At 42.3% G+C, this 12,567-nt stretch overlaps 1 protein-coding gene across 1 annotated transcript in view; it reads right to left on the bottom strand.

Annotated features, from left to right (window-relative positions):
• The window catches only part of COL21A1 (collagen type XXI alpha 1 chain), a 536,987-nt gene that overhangs the window by 169,923 nt on the left and 354,497 nt on the right, over nucleotides 1-12,567 (bottom strand). The gene's annotated exons all lie outside the window — the stretch shown is intronic.

The following is a 12,567-nucleotide window of genomic DNA, read 5'->3' as shown; positions in this document are numbered from 1 at the left end:
AGACGGTGTGTCCCACTCCAAGGTGTTCCCCAGGTTTCCTCGCCATTGCTTCGGTCTTCCGACTCTCGTTTAGTAGTTGTTGCAAACTACACTGCATTAGGCCTACAAATTGGGTATGGGGTGTAGAGACGGTGTGTCCCACTCCAAGGTGTTCCCCAGGTTTCCTCGCCATTGCTTTGGTCTTCCGACTCTCGTTTAGTAGTTGTTGCAAACTACACTGCATTAGGCCTACAAATTGGGTATGGGGTGTAGAGAGACGGTGTGTCCCACTCCAAGGTGTTCCCCAGGTTTCCTCGCCATTGCTTCGGTCTTCCGACTCTCGTTTAGTAGTTGTTGCAAACTAAACTGCATTAGGCCTACAAATTGGGTATGGGGTGTAGAGAGACGGTGTGTCCCACTCCAAGGTGTTCCCCAGGTTTCCTCGCCATTGCTTCGGTCTTCCGACTCTCGTTTAGTAGTTGTTGCAAACTACACTGCATTAGGCCTACAAATTGGGTATGGGGTGTAGAGACGGTGTGTCCCACTCCAAGGTGTTCCCCAGGTTTCCTCGCCATTGCTTCGGTCTTCCGACTCTCGTTTAGTAGTTGTTGCAAACTAAACTGCATTAGGCCTACAAATTGGGTATGGGGTGTAGAGAGACGGTGTGTTACACTCCAAGGTGTTCCCCAGGTTTCGTCCACATTGCTTCGATCTTCCTACTCTCGTTTAGTAGTTGTTGCAAACTACACTGCATTAGGCCTACAAATTGGGTATGGGGTGTAGAGAGACGGTGTGTTACACTCCAAGGTGTTCCCCAGGTTTCGTCCACATTGCTTCGATCTTCCTACTCTCGTTTAGTAGTTGTTGCAAACTACACTGCATTAGGCCTACAAATTGGGTATGGGGTGTAGAGAGACGGTGTGTTACACTCCAAGGTGTTCCCCAGGTTTCGTTCACATTGCTTCGATCTTCCTACTCTCGTTTAGTAGTTGTTGCAAACTACACTGAATTAGGCCTACAAGTTGGGTCTGGGTTGTAGAGACGGTGTCCTCCGCTCCAAGGTGTTCTCCAGGTTGCCTCTCCATTGCTTCAATCTTCATGCTCGTGTTAAGTAGTTGTTGAAACAACACTACATTATGCCTACAAGTTGGGTCTGGGTCATAGTGACGGTGTCTTCTGCTCCAAGGTGTTCTCCAGGTTGCCTCTCCATAGCTTCGATCTTCTAGCTCTCGTTAAGTAGATGTTGAAACAACACTGCATTAGGCCTACAAGTTGGGTCTGGGTTGTAGAGACGGTGTCTTCCGCTCCAAGGTGTTCTCCAGGTTGCCTTTCCTGAGCTTCTATCTTCAGGCTCTTGTTAAATAGTTGTTAAATGGAACAACTGCATTTGGCGTACTAGTTGGTTTGGGGCCTACTAACAGTGTCTGCCGCTCCTTGCTGTTCTCCTGGTTTCCTGTCCTGAAATTCCATTTTCAGGCTCTCGTTAAGTAGTTGTTAATGTTAGACTGCATTTGGCCTACTAGTTGGGTTGGGGCCTACTATCGGTGTCTGCCACTCCTTGCTGTTCTCCTCCACTGAACAAAGCTGTGCCGCCTGTTTACTACTGTTGCCAATTTTGAACTTCATTTCGACTACTTACTGATTTGGGCCTACTCTCTGTGTCAGCCTCTCATTCCAGTTGTCCTCCACTGCAATGCCCCCTGGTTAGTCCTGTGTTACCAATTTTGAACTGCATTTAGCCCACTTTATTCTTTGGGCCTATATCTGTATATCCTCCTCATCCTGCCCATTGCCCAGCCAGTGATAGATGAGTCTGCTGGTACATTGACCCATAACGCAACATTCCCCGTGCACGCTACACAGCAAGATTGTGACCCTGCTGAAAGTCAGGTTCCTCTTCCCGCATACCATACCACCTTACACGGGGACAAAGAGGAAGGTGCAGATGAAAGTGCAGGTTCCTTCATCAGGTGGGGGGAGGAATACTAGTTGGCGACGTCACTGGCACAGGGCCTCTCATAGTACGCAAAAGTGTTGCTGCCGGTGGGAGGCGCCCCCGCCGTGCAAACACACCGCTGTACTTTGAGGGGCCCTGTGCCAGTGCCTCCAATCTTCTTACGATGACATCCTCTTCTTTTCTTCATGCTGTGGCTCTGGCGCAGGAGTACTTTGTCTGCCGTGTTGAGGGCAGAGCAAAGTACTGCAGTGCGCAGGCACCGGGAAAGGTCAGAGAGGCCCAGCGCCTGCACACTGCAGTACTTTGCTTTGCCCTCAACAGGGCAGACAAAGTACTCCTGCACCAGAGCCGCAGCGTGAAGACAAGAAGAGGACATCATCGTAAGAAGATGAGAGGTGCTGGACCGCGACACCCATCGGACCGGACCGCAGCGGGAATGCCCTTGGGTGAGTATAATATAACTTCTTTTTCTCATCTTTCAGGATACATAATAGCATGCCGCTGCAAGATGCTGTGGTAGCCATGCTGGTTCAGTATGCCTTCAATTTTGAACAAATCCCCCACAGTGTCACCAGCAAAGCACCCCCACACCATCACACCTCCTCCTCCATGCTTTACGGTGGGAACTAGGCTTGTAATGTCCATCTGTTCACCTTTTCTGTGTCACACAAAGACACGGTGGTTGGAACCAAAGATCTCAAATTTTAACTCATCAGACCAAAGCACAGATTTCCACTTGTCTAATGTCATTCCTTGTGTTCTTTAGCCCAAACAAATCTCTTCTGCTTGTTGCCTGTCCTTAGCAGTGGTTTCCTAGCAGCTATTATACCATAAAGGCCAACTGCACAAAGTCTCCTCTTAACAGTTGTTTTAGAGATGTGTCTGCTGCTAGAACTCTGTGTGGCATTGACCTGGTCTCTAATCTGAGCTGCTGTTAACCTGCGATTTCTGAAGCTGGTGACTCGGATAAACTCATGTGAGCCAGTTTCTTTGTAGCGCTTGATGGTTTTTGCCAATGCACTTGGGGACACTTTCAAAGTTTGCCCAATTTTTCCGACTGACTGACCTTCATCTCTTAAAGTAATGATGGCCACTCTTTTTCTTTACTTAGCTGCTTTTTTCTTGCCATAATATAAATTCTAACAGTCTATTCAGTAGGACTATCAGCTGTGTATCCACCAGTCTTCCCAACCCCATTTATAAGGCAAGAAATCCCACTTATTAAACCTGACAGGACACACCTGTGAATTGAAAACCATTCCCGGTGACTATCTCTTGAAGCTCATCAAGAGAATGCCAAGAGTGTGCAAAGCAGTCATCGAAGCAAAAGGTGGGTACTTTTTTGTTAAGTATGTAATTCCACATGTGTTAATTTATAGTTTTGATGCCTTCAGTGTGAATGTACAATTTTCATGAAAATACAGAAAGATCTTTAAATGAGAAGGTATGTCCAAACCTTTGGTCTGTACTGTATATTTATATATATATATATATATATATATATATGTGTGTGTTCCATATTCACATGCAAATTGGATTTAAGTGTCATAAAGATTTAATTGTTTTGTTTTTCAAATAAACTCGTGGATGGTATCTGCTTGTATTTCTTTGCATGAAGTCAGAATAGCCTCCCAGAGCTGCTGTTTTGATGTGAACTGCCTCCTTCCCTCATAGATCTTTTGCTTGATGATGCTCCAAAGGTTCTCTATAGGGTTGAGGTCAGGGGAAGATGGTGGCCACACAATGAGTTTATCTCCTTTTATGCCCATAGCCGCCAATGACTTATAGGTATTCTTTGCGGCATGAGATGGTGCATTGTCATGCATGAAGATGATTTTCCTCCAGAAGACACATTTCTGATTTTTATAAAATAGAAGAAAGTTGTCAGTCAGAAACTCTATATACTTTGCAGAGGTCATTTTTACACCTTCAAGAACCTTAACCCCTTACTGACCTCGGATGGGATAGTACGTCCGAGGTCAGCTCCCCTGCTTTGATGCAGGGCTCCGTGGTGAGCCCGCATCAAAGCCGGGACATGTCAGCTGTTTTGAACAGCTGACATGTGCCCGCAATAGCGGCGGGTGAAATCGCGATTCACCCGCCGCTATTAACTAGTTAAATGCCGCTGTCAAACGCAGACAGCGGCATTTAACTACCGCATCCGGCCGGGCGGCCGGATATGAGCGCATCGCTGACCCCGTCACATGATTGGAGGTCGGCGATGCTTCTCCTTTGTAACCATAGAGGTCCTTGAGACCTCTATGGTTACTGATCGCCGGTAGCTGTGAGCGCCACCCTGTGGTCGGCGCTCACAGCACACCTGATTTTCTACTACATAGCAGTGAACAGCAGATCTCTGCTATGTAGCAGAGGCGATCGTGCTGTGCCTGCTTCTAGCCTCCCATGGAGGCTATTGAAGCATGGCAAAAGTTAAAAAAAAAAAGTTAAAAAAAATGTGAAAACAATAAAAAAAATATAAAAGTTTAAATCACCCCCCTTTCGCCCCAATCAAAATAAATCAATAAAAAAAAATCAAACCTACACATATTTGGTATTGCCGCATTCAGAATCGCCCGATCTATCAATAAAAAAAAGCATTAACCTGATCGCTAAACGGCGTAATGAGAAAAAAAATCGAAACGCCAGAATTACGTTTTTTTGGTCGCCGCGACATTGCATTAAAATGCAATAACGGGTGATCAAATGAACATATCTGCACCGAATTGGAATCATTAAAAACGCCAGCTCGGCACGCAAAAAATAAGCCCTCAACCGACCCCAGATCATGAAAAATGGAGACGCTACGGGTATCGGAAAATGGCACAATTTTTTTTTAGCAAAGTTTGGAATTTTTTTTCACCACTTAGGTAAAAAATAACCTAGACATGTTAGGTGTCTATGAACTCGTAGTGACCTGGAGAATCATAATGGCAGGTCAGTTTTAGTATTTAGAGAACCTAGCAAAAAAGGCAAACAAAAAACAAGTGTGGGACTGCACTTTTTTTTGCAATTTCACTGCACTTGGAATTTTTTTTCCCGTTTTCTAGTACACGACATGGTAAAACCAATGATGTCGTTCAAAAGTACAACTCTTCCCGTACAAAATAAGCCATTACATGGCCAAATTGACTGAAAATAAAAAAGTTATGGCTCTGGGAAGGAGGGGAGCAAAAAACGAACGCGGAAAAATGGAAAATCCCAAGGTCATGAAGGGGTTAAAGGGCCCTACCAGCTGTTTCCCCATGATTCCAGCCCAAAACATGACTCCTCCACCTCCTTCCTGACTTCGCAGCCTTGTTGAGACATGGTGGCCATCCACCAACCATCCACTACTTCATCCATCTGGACCATCCATGGTTGCTCGACAATCATCAGTAATCAAGACTGTTTGAAAATTAGTCTTCATGTATGTCTGGGCCCACTGCAACCATTTCTGTTTGTGAACACTGTTTAGGGGTGGCCGAATAGTAGGCTTATGCACCACAGCAAGCCTTTGAAGGATCCTACACCTTGAGGTTCGAGGGACTCCAGAGGGACCAGCAGTTTCAAATAACTGTTTGCTGCTTTGTAATGGTATTTTGGCAGCTGCTCTCTTAATCCAATGAATTTGTCTGGCAGAAACCTTCCTCACTATGCCTTTATCTGCATGAACTATATATATATATATATATATATATATATATATATATATATATATATATATATATATATGTGTGTGTGTGTGTGTGAAAATATTTTTTGAAAATACCTAAAGAAAAAAATATATATAATCCCTGGCATAAATTATGGAATTACCAGCCTTGGAGGATGTTCATTCAGTTGTTTAATTTTGTGGAAAAAAAGCAGATCACAGACATGGCACAAAACTAAACTCATTTCAAATGGCAATTTCTGGCTTTAAGAAACACTGAAAGAAATCAAGAACAAAAAATGTGGTAGTCAGTAATGGTTACTTTTTAACTTAGCATTGGGGAAAAATTATGGAATCACTCAATTCTGAGGAAAAAATTATGGAATCATGAAAAACAAACAAACAAAAAAACACTCCAACACATCACTAGTATTTTGTTGCACCACCTCTGGCTTTTATAACAGCTTGCAGTCTCTGAGACATGGACTTAATGAGTGTCAAACAGTAATCTTGATCAATCTGGCTCCAACTTTCTCTCATTGCTATTGCCAGATCAGCTTTGCAGGTTGGAGCCTTGTCATGGACCATTTTCTTCAACTTCCACCAAAGATTTTCAATTGGATTGTGATCTGGACTATTCGCAGGCCATGACATTGACCTTATGTGTCTTTTTTCAAGGAATGTTTTCACAATTTTTGCTCTATGGCAGGATGCATTATCATCTTGAAAAATGATTTCATCATCCCCAAACATCCTTTCAATTGATGGGATAAGAACAGTGTCCAAAATATTAACATAAACTTGTGGATTTATTGAAGATGTAATGACAGCCATCTCCCCAGTGCCTTTACCTGACATGCAGCCCCATTTCATCAATGACTGTGGAAATTTGCATGCTCTCTTCAGGCAGTCATCTTTGTAAATCTCATTGGAACGGCACCAAACAAAAGTTCCAGCATCATCACCTTGCCCAATGCAGATTCATGATTCATCACTGAATATGACTTTCATCCAGTCATCCACAGCCCACAATTGCTTTTCCTTAGCCCATTGTAACATTGTTTTTTTCTGTTTAGGTGTTAATGACGGCTTTCGTTTAGCTTTTCTGTATGTAAATCCCATTTCCTTCAGGCAGTTTTCTTACAGTTTGGTCACAGACGTTGACTCCAGTTTTCACCCATTCATTCCTCATTTGTTTTGCTGTGCATTTCCTGTTTTGGAGGCATATTGCTTGAAGTTTCCGATCTTGATGCTTTGATGTCTTCCTTGGTCTACCAGTATGTTTGCCTTTAACAACCTTCCCATGTTGTTTGTATTTGGTCCAGATTATAGACACAGCTGACTGTGAACAATCAACATCTTTTGCAACATTGCGTGATTATTTACCCTCTTTTAAGAGTTTGATAATCCTCTCCTGTTGGACTGTTGGAACCATGATTCATGCCAGTCCACTTGGTGCAACAGCTCTACAAGGTGTGATCACTCCTTTTTAGATGCAGACTAACAAACAGATCTAAGTTGATGCAGGTGTTATTTTTGGGTATAAAAATTTACAGGGTGATTCCATAATTTTTTCATCAGAACTGAGTGATTCCATAATGTTTCCTCTATGCATGTTTTAAAAAAGTAACCATTACTGACTACCACATTTTTTGTTCTTGATTTCTTTTAGTGATTCTTAAAGCCAGAAAGTTGCCATTTGAAATTACTTTAGTTTTGTGCCATGGCTGTGATCTGCTTTTTTTTCTACAAAATTAAACAACTGAATGAACATCCTCCAAGGCAGATAATTTCGTAATTTTTGCCAGGGTTTTTTTTTTCAAATAACTACTTCAAATAACTACATTTATTTATATAAATACAAAAACTAAACAATAAAAATACACATATTTGTTATTGCAGTATCCATAACGACCCATTCTATAAAACTTTCCCACTAGTTAACCCCTTCAGTGAACACCATAAAAAAAAAAAAAAAACAAGGTAAAAAACAATGCTTTATCATCATACCGCTGAATAAGGTGCAATAAAACGTGATAAAAAAACAGATGTCAATAAAAATGGTACCGCTGAAATTGTCATCTTATCCCGCAAAAAGCAAGCCACCATAAATCTCATCAGCAGAAAAATATAAAGTTATAGCTCTCAGAATGAGGTGATTCACAAATAATTATTTTTTCTATAAAATAGTATTTATTGTGTGAAAGCGCCAAAACATAAAACAGTATATAAAAGAGGTATCGCTGTAATCAAAGCTGCCTTCCCAATTTTACCACACGAGGAACGTTTAAAAAAAAAATACAATTGCTGTTTTTTGTTCATTCTGTCTCCCAAAAATCAGAATAGAAAGCGATCAAAAAATGTTATGTGCCCGAAAATGGTACCAATAAAAATGTCAGCTTGTCCCGCAAAAAAAACCCCACTCACATGATGAAATATGGAAAAATTATAGCTCTCAAAGTATGGTGATGCAACAACTAGTTTTGACAATAAAAGCATCAGAGAAAGTCTGCTGCCTCATTATAGTGAATAGATCCCTCAGATATTTCATTCGTCTCTCAGAGATTTAGATGGAAACCCCAAAGTAAGTGCTCAGCGTAGTGCGCCAGATACATATGATCCCAAACGTTATGTAAAATGTTCCCAATAAAAGCTTCAACTCAATCCACAAAAAAAACCCACTCAGATCTGTCATCTGTTAACGGAAATATAGGGGGCTTTCATGTTACTGGTAGTACAAAGGCTCTGGAAAAGCAAAATGGTTCCTCACTCCCCAAAAGACATTTGGCAAATTCTCTGCTCCCAAATTCAAATGCCCCCTCTCTTCTGAGCCCCAGTGTGTCTAAATCACATTTAGCGCCCACATGTTTGGCATTTCTATAGTGATGAGAGCCCACCTAATTTACAGGCACATTTCTCCAGAAGCATGAGCTGGGCATAATGGACTGGTCACTACAGCGTACTGATCATTACAACAGCAGTTTGCAATTTTCACTCAGCAACATCCACTGCTGCCGATTTCTGGAAAACCACACATGGAGTCAAAATCATCACTATATCTGTAGATAAATTCCCAAAGGTTATAATTTCAAAAATGGAGTCACTTTAGGGGGGATTCTGCTTTTCTAGCACCTGGGGCTCTTTATATGGAATCCACAAACTAGTCTAGGAAAATCTGCGCTCCAGGAGGCAAATAGCGCTCCGTCCCTCCTGAGTCTCTCCAAAGTAGTACTGTACATCCACATATGGCGTATTTCTACATTCAGCCAAAATTGTGGGACAAATTTTGGTGCCATTTTTACCCATTTCCCAATATGAAAATGTACAACTTGGGGCTAACACACAATCTTAGTGGTAAAAATGTAAATTATTTTTTCTTCACTGCACAATAGTATAAAAGTCTGTGACACACCTGTGGTGTAAATATTATCACTACACCCCTAGATAAATTCATTGAGAAGTTTAATTAGTAAAATGGGGTCACTTATGGAGAGTTCTGCTAGTCTGGCACCTCAGGGGCTCTGCCATTGTAAAATGGCATCCTCAAACAACTACAGCAAAATCTGCACTGTAATATGGCACTATTTCCCTTCTAAGCTTTGCACTGTGCCTCAAAAGTAGTTTTCAACCACATATGGGGAATTGATGAACTCAGGGGAAATGGTACAACAAATAATGGGGTCCAGTTTCTCCTTTTGCACTTGTGAAAATAAAAAAATTGGGGCTAAAAAAGATTTTTTGTGGGAAAAATGTAATTTTTTTTATTTTCACAGCTTAACATTATAAACTTCTGTGAAGCATGTGGGGGTTCACAATGATCAATACACATCTTAGTAAGTCCATAAAGGGGTCTATTTTCCAAAATGGTGTAATTTGTGGGTAGTTTCCACTGTTTAGGCACACTAGGGGCTCTTCAAACGCGACATGGCATCCGCTAATTATTCTAGCAAATTTTGCATTCAAAAAGTCAAATGATGCTCCTTCCCTTCCAAGCCCTGCCGTGCACCCAAACTGTTTTTTTCTTCCATATATTGGATATTGGCATACTCAGGGGAAATTGCACAACAAATTGTATGGAGCAATTTCTCTTGTTACCCTTATAAAAATGTAAAATTTGGACCAAAAAAAGATTTATCTGAGAAAAATGTGATTTTTTTATTTTCACGGCTCTACGTTATAAACTTCTGCCAAGCACATGGGTGTTCAATGTGCTCAATGCACATCTAGATAAGTTCCCTAAGGGGTCTAGTTTCCAAAATGATGTCACTTGTAGGGGGTTTCCACTGTTTAAGCACATCAAGGGCTCTCCAAATGAGACACGGCAATTGCTAATTATTCCAGCAAATATTACATTCAAAAAGTCAAATGGCGCTCCTTTCCCTCCAAGCCCTTCCGGGCACCCAAACAGTTGTTTTCCTCCACATATTGTGCATCTGCACACTCAGGAGAATTTGCACAACAAATTGTATGGAGCAATTTCTCTTGTTACCCTTATGAAAATGCAAAATTTGGAGCTAAAACATTTATCTGAGAAAAATGTGATTTTTTTTTATTTTCACAGCTTAATGTTATAATCTTCTGTGAAGCACCTGTGGGTTCAAGGTGCTCAATACACATCTAGATAAGTTCCCTAAGAGGTCTGGTTTCTCAAATGGTGTCATTTGTTGGGGGTTTCCATTGCTTACGTATTTCAGGGGCTCTCCAAACATGACATGGCATGCGCTAATTATGCCAGCAAATTTTACATTCAAAAAGTGAAATGCTCCTTCCCTTTCGAGTCCTGCCATATGCCCAAACAGTTGACTTCTCCCTTATACGGGGTATCAGCATGCTCAAGAGAAATTGCACAAAAAATTGTATTTTCTTCTGTTACCCTTGCAAAAGTAAAGGAAATGTTTTGCGAAAGAAAAGGAAATGTTTTTTTTTCTTCCACATACCAAAAATTCATGTGAAGCACCTGAAGGGTAAAAAACTTCTTGAATGTGGTTTTGTGTACCTTGAGGGGTGCAGTGATAAGAATTTTGTCACTTTGGGGTATTATCTGTCATATAGGCCCCTCAAAGTCACTTCAAATGTGAAGTGTCCCTAAAACAAAATTGTTTTGCAAATTTAGTTGTGAAAATTAGAAATCTCTGGTCAAATTTTAATTCTTAGAACTTCCTAACAAAAAAAAATATGTTTCAAAATTGTGCTGATGTAAAGTAGACATGTGAGAAATGTTATTTATTAACTATTTTGTGCAATATGACTCTCTGATTTAAGGGCACAAAAATAAAAGTTTTAAAATTGCGAAATTTACACCAAACTTACGTTTTTTCACAAATAAACACAGGTCATATCAAATAAATTTTACCACTATCATAAAGTACAATATGTCACGAGAAAACAGTCTAAGAATCAGTGGGATCTATTGAAGCCTTCCAAAGTTATGACCTCATCAAATGACAGTGGTCAGAATTGTAAAAATTAGCCTTGCCAGGAAGGTGAAAACAGTCTTTGGGGTTAAGTAATTCTGCGGTAGTATATGATTTGTCTCCTAGACAAATTAGCTACAGCAGAGCCTGTTGCCATTTTGCTAAGGCAGTTGTTAGGAGTCGAGTTTCCTCTGCTGCACAGGGGGAATCTCGATCCGTGTCTGCTGCGGTCTCCCATTCGGTATCGGCCGCAGTGGGCTCTGCTCAGCGGAGATGTCGCTCCCAGCGTCTCGCTGGGGCTGATTCGGTGCATAGGGTCACTACTGCCTTTTCTGGCTTTCCTATGGTACCCTGCACTGATCTGTGGCGAGTAGTGTTGAGCATTCCGATACCGCAAGTATCGGGTATCGGCCGATACTTGCGGTATCGGAATTCCGATACCGAGATCCGATATTTTTGTGATATCGGGTATCGGTATCGGAAGTGTAAAATAAAGAATTAAAATAAAAAATATTGTTATATTCACCTCTCCGGCGGCCCCTGGACATCAGCGGGAGGATCCGGCGTCCGGCACGGCTTCTTTCTTCAAAATGCGCGCCTTCAGGACCTGTGGAATGACGTCCCGGCTTCTGATTGGTCGCGTGCCGCCCATGTGACCGCCACGCGACCAATCAGAAGCCGCGACGTCATTCCTCAGGTCCTAGAAGGCGCTCATTCTAGGACTTTAGCTGAGGAATGACGTCGCGGCTTCTGATTGGTCGCGTGGCGGTCACATGGGCGGCACGCGACCAATCAGAAGCCGGGACGTCATTTCACAGGTCCTGAAGGCGCGCATTTTGAAGAAAGAAGCCGTGCCGGACGCCGGATCCTCCCGCTGATGTCCAGGGGCCGCCGGAGAGGTGAATATAACAATATTTTTTATTTTAATTCTTTATTTTACACTTTAATATGGATCCCAGGGCCTGAAGGAGAGTTTCCTCTCCTTCAGACCCTGGGATCCATGAGGATACATTCCGATACTTGATGTCCCATTGACTTGTATTGGTATCGGATATCGGTATCGGCGATATCCGATATTTTTCGGGTATCGGCCGATACTATCCGATACCGATACTTTCAAGTATCGGACGGTATCGCTCAACACTAGTGGCGAGCGAGCCTCTCTGGGACTAAGTCCCTGTTTACTCACACTGAGCATGCCCAGGGCAGGGTCTCCCATTGGAGGTCGAGGGCCACATGTTCGGTCACATGCTCAGGTGCTGCAGTACATTCCATTGGTCCTTCTGGAAGGTCCTGAAAGGGCAAAACATGCTCAGGTACTGCAGCACTTTCCATTGGTCCTTCTGGAAGGTCCTGAAAGGGCAAAAACTTCAGTAGCAGCTTCCTGTGCTGCAACTATATAAACTGCGCATGACCGCACGGCCATGCGCTAGTATTGTCTTATGTTATGTGCTTTGCGCCAGTGTGGTCACATGTATGTGTGTTCAGGGACCCGGCTGAAATAAGCCCCTAGAATGCTGGCTCCTCCGGCGAGGAGATTGAGTCTGAGTGTATTCAGGGACCCGGCTGAAATAAGCCCCTAGAAT

The sequence above is a fragment of the Ranitomeya imitator genome, chromosome 5, assembly GCF_032444005.1.
Source record: "Ranitomeya imitator isolate aRanImi1 chromosome 5, aRanImi1.pri, whole genome shotgun sequence".
NCBI lineage: Eukaryota > Metazoa > Chordata > Amphibia > Anura > Dendrobatidae > Ranitomeya > Ranitomeya imitator.
This window is presented reverse-complemented; position numbering and strand designations above follow the sequence as displayed.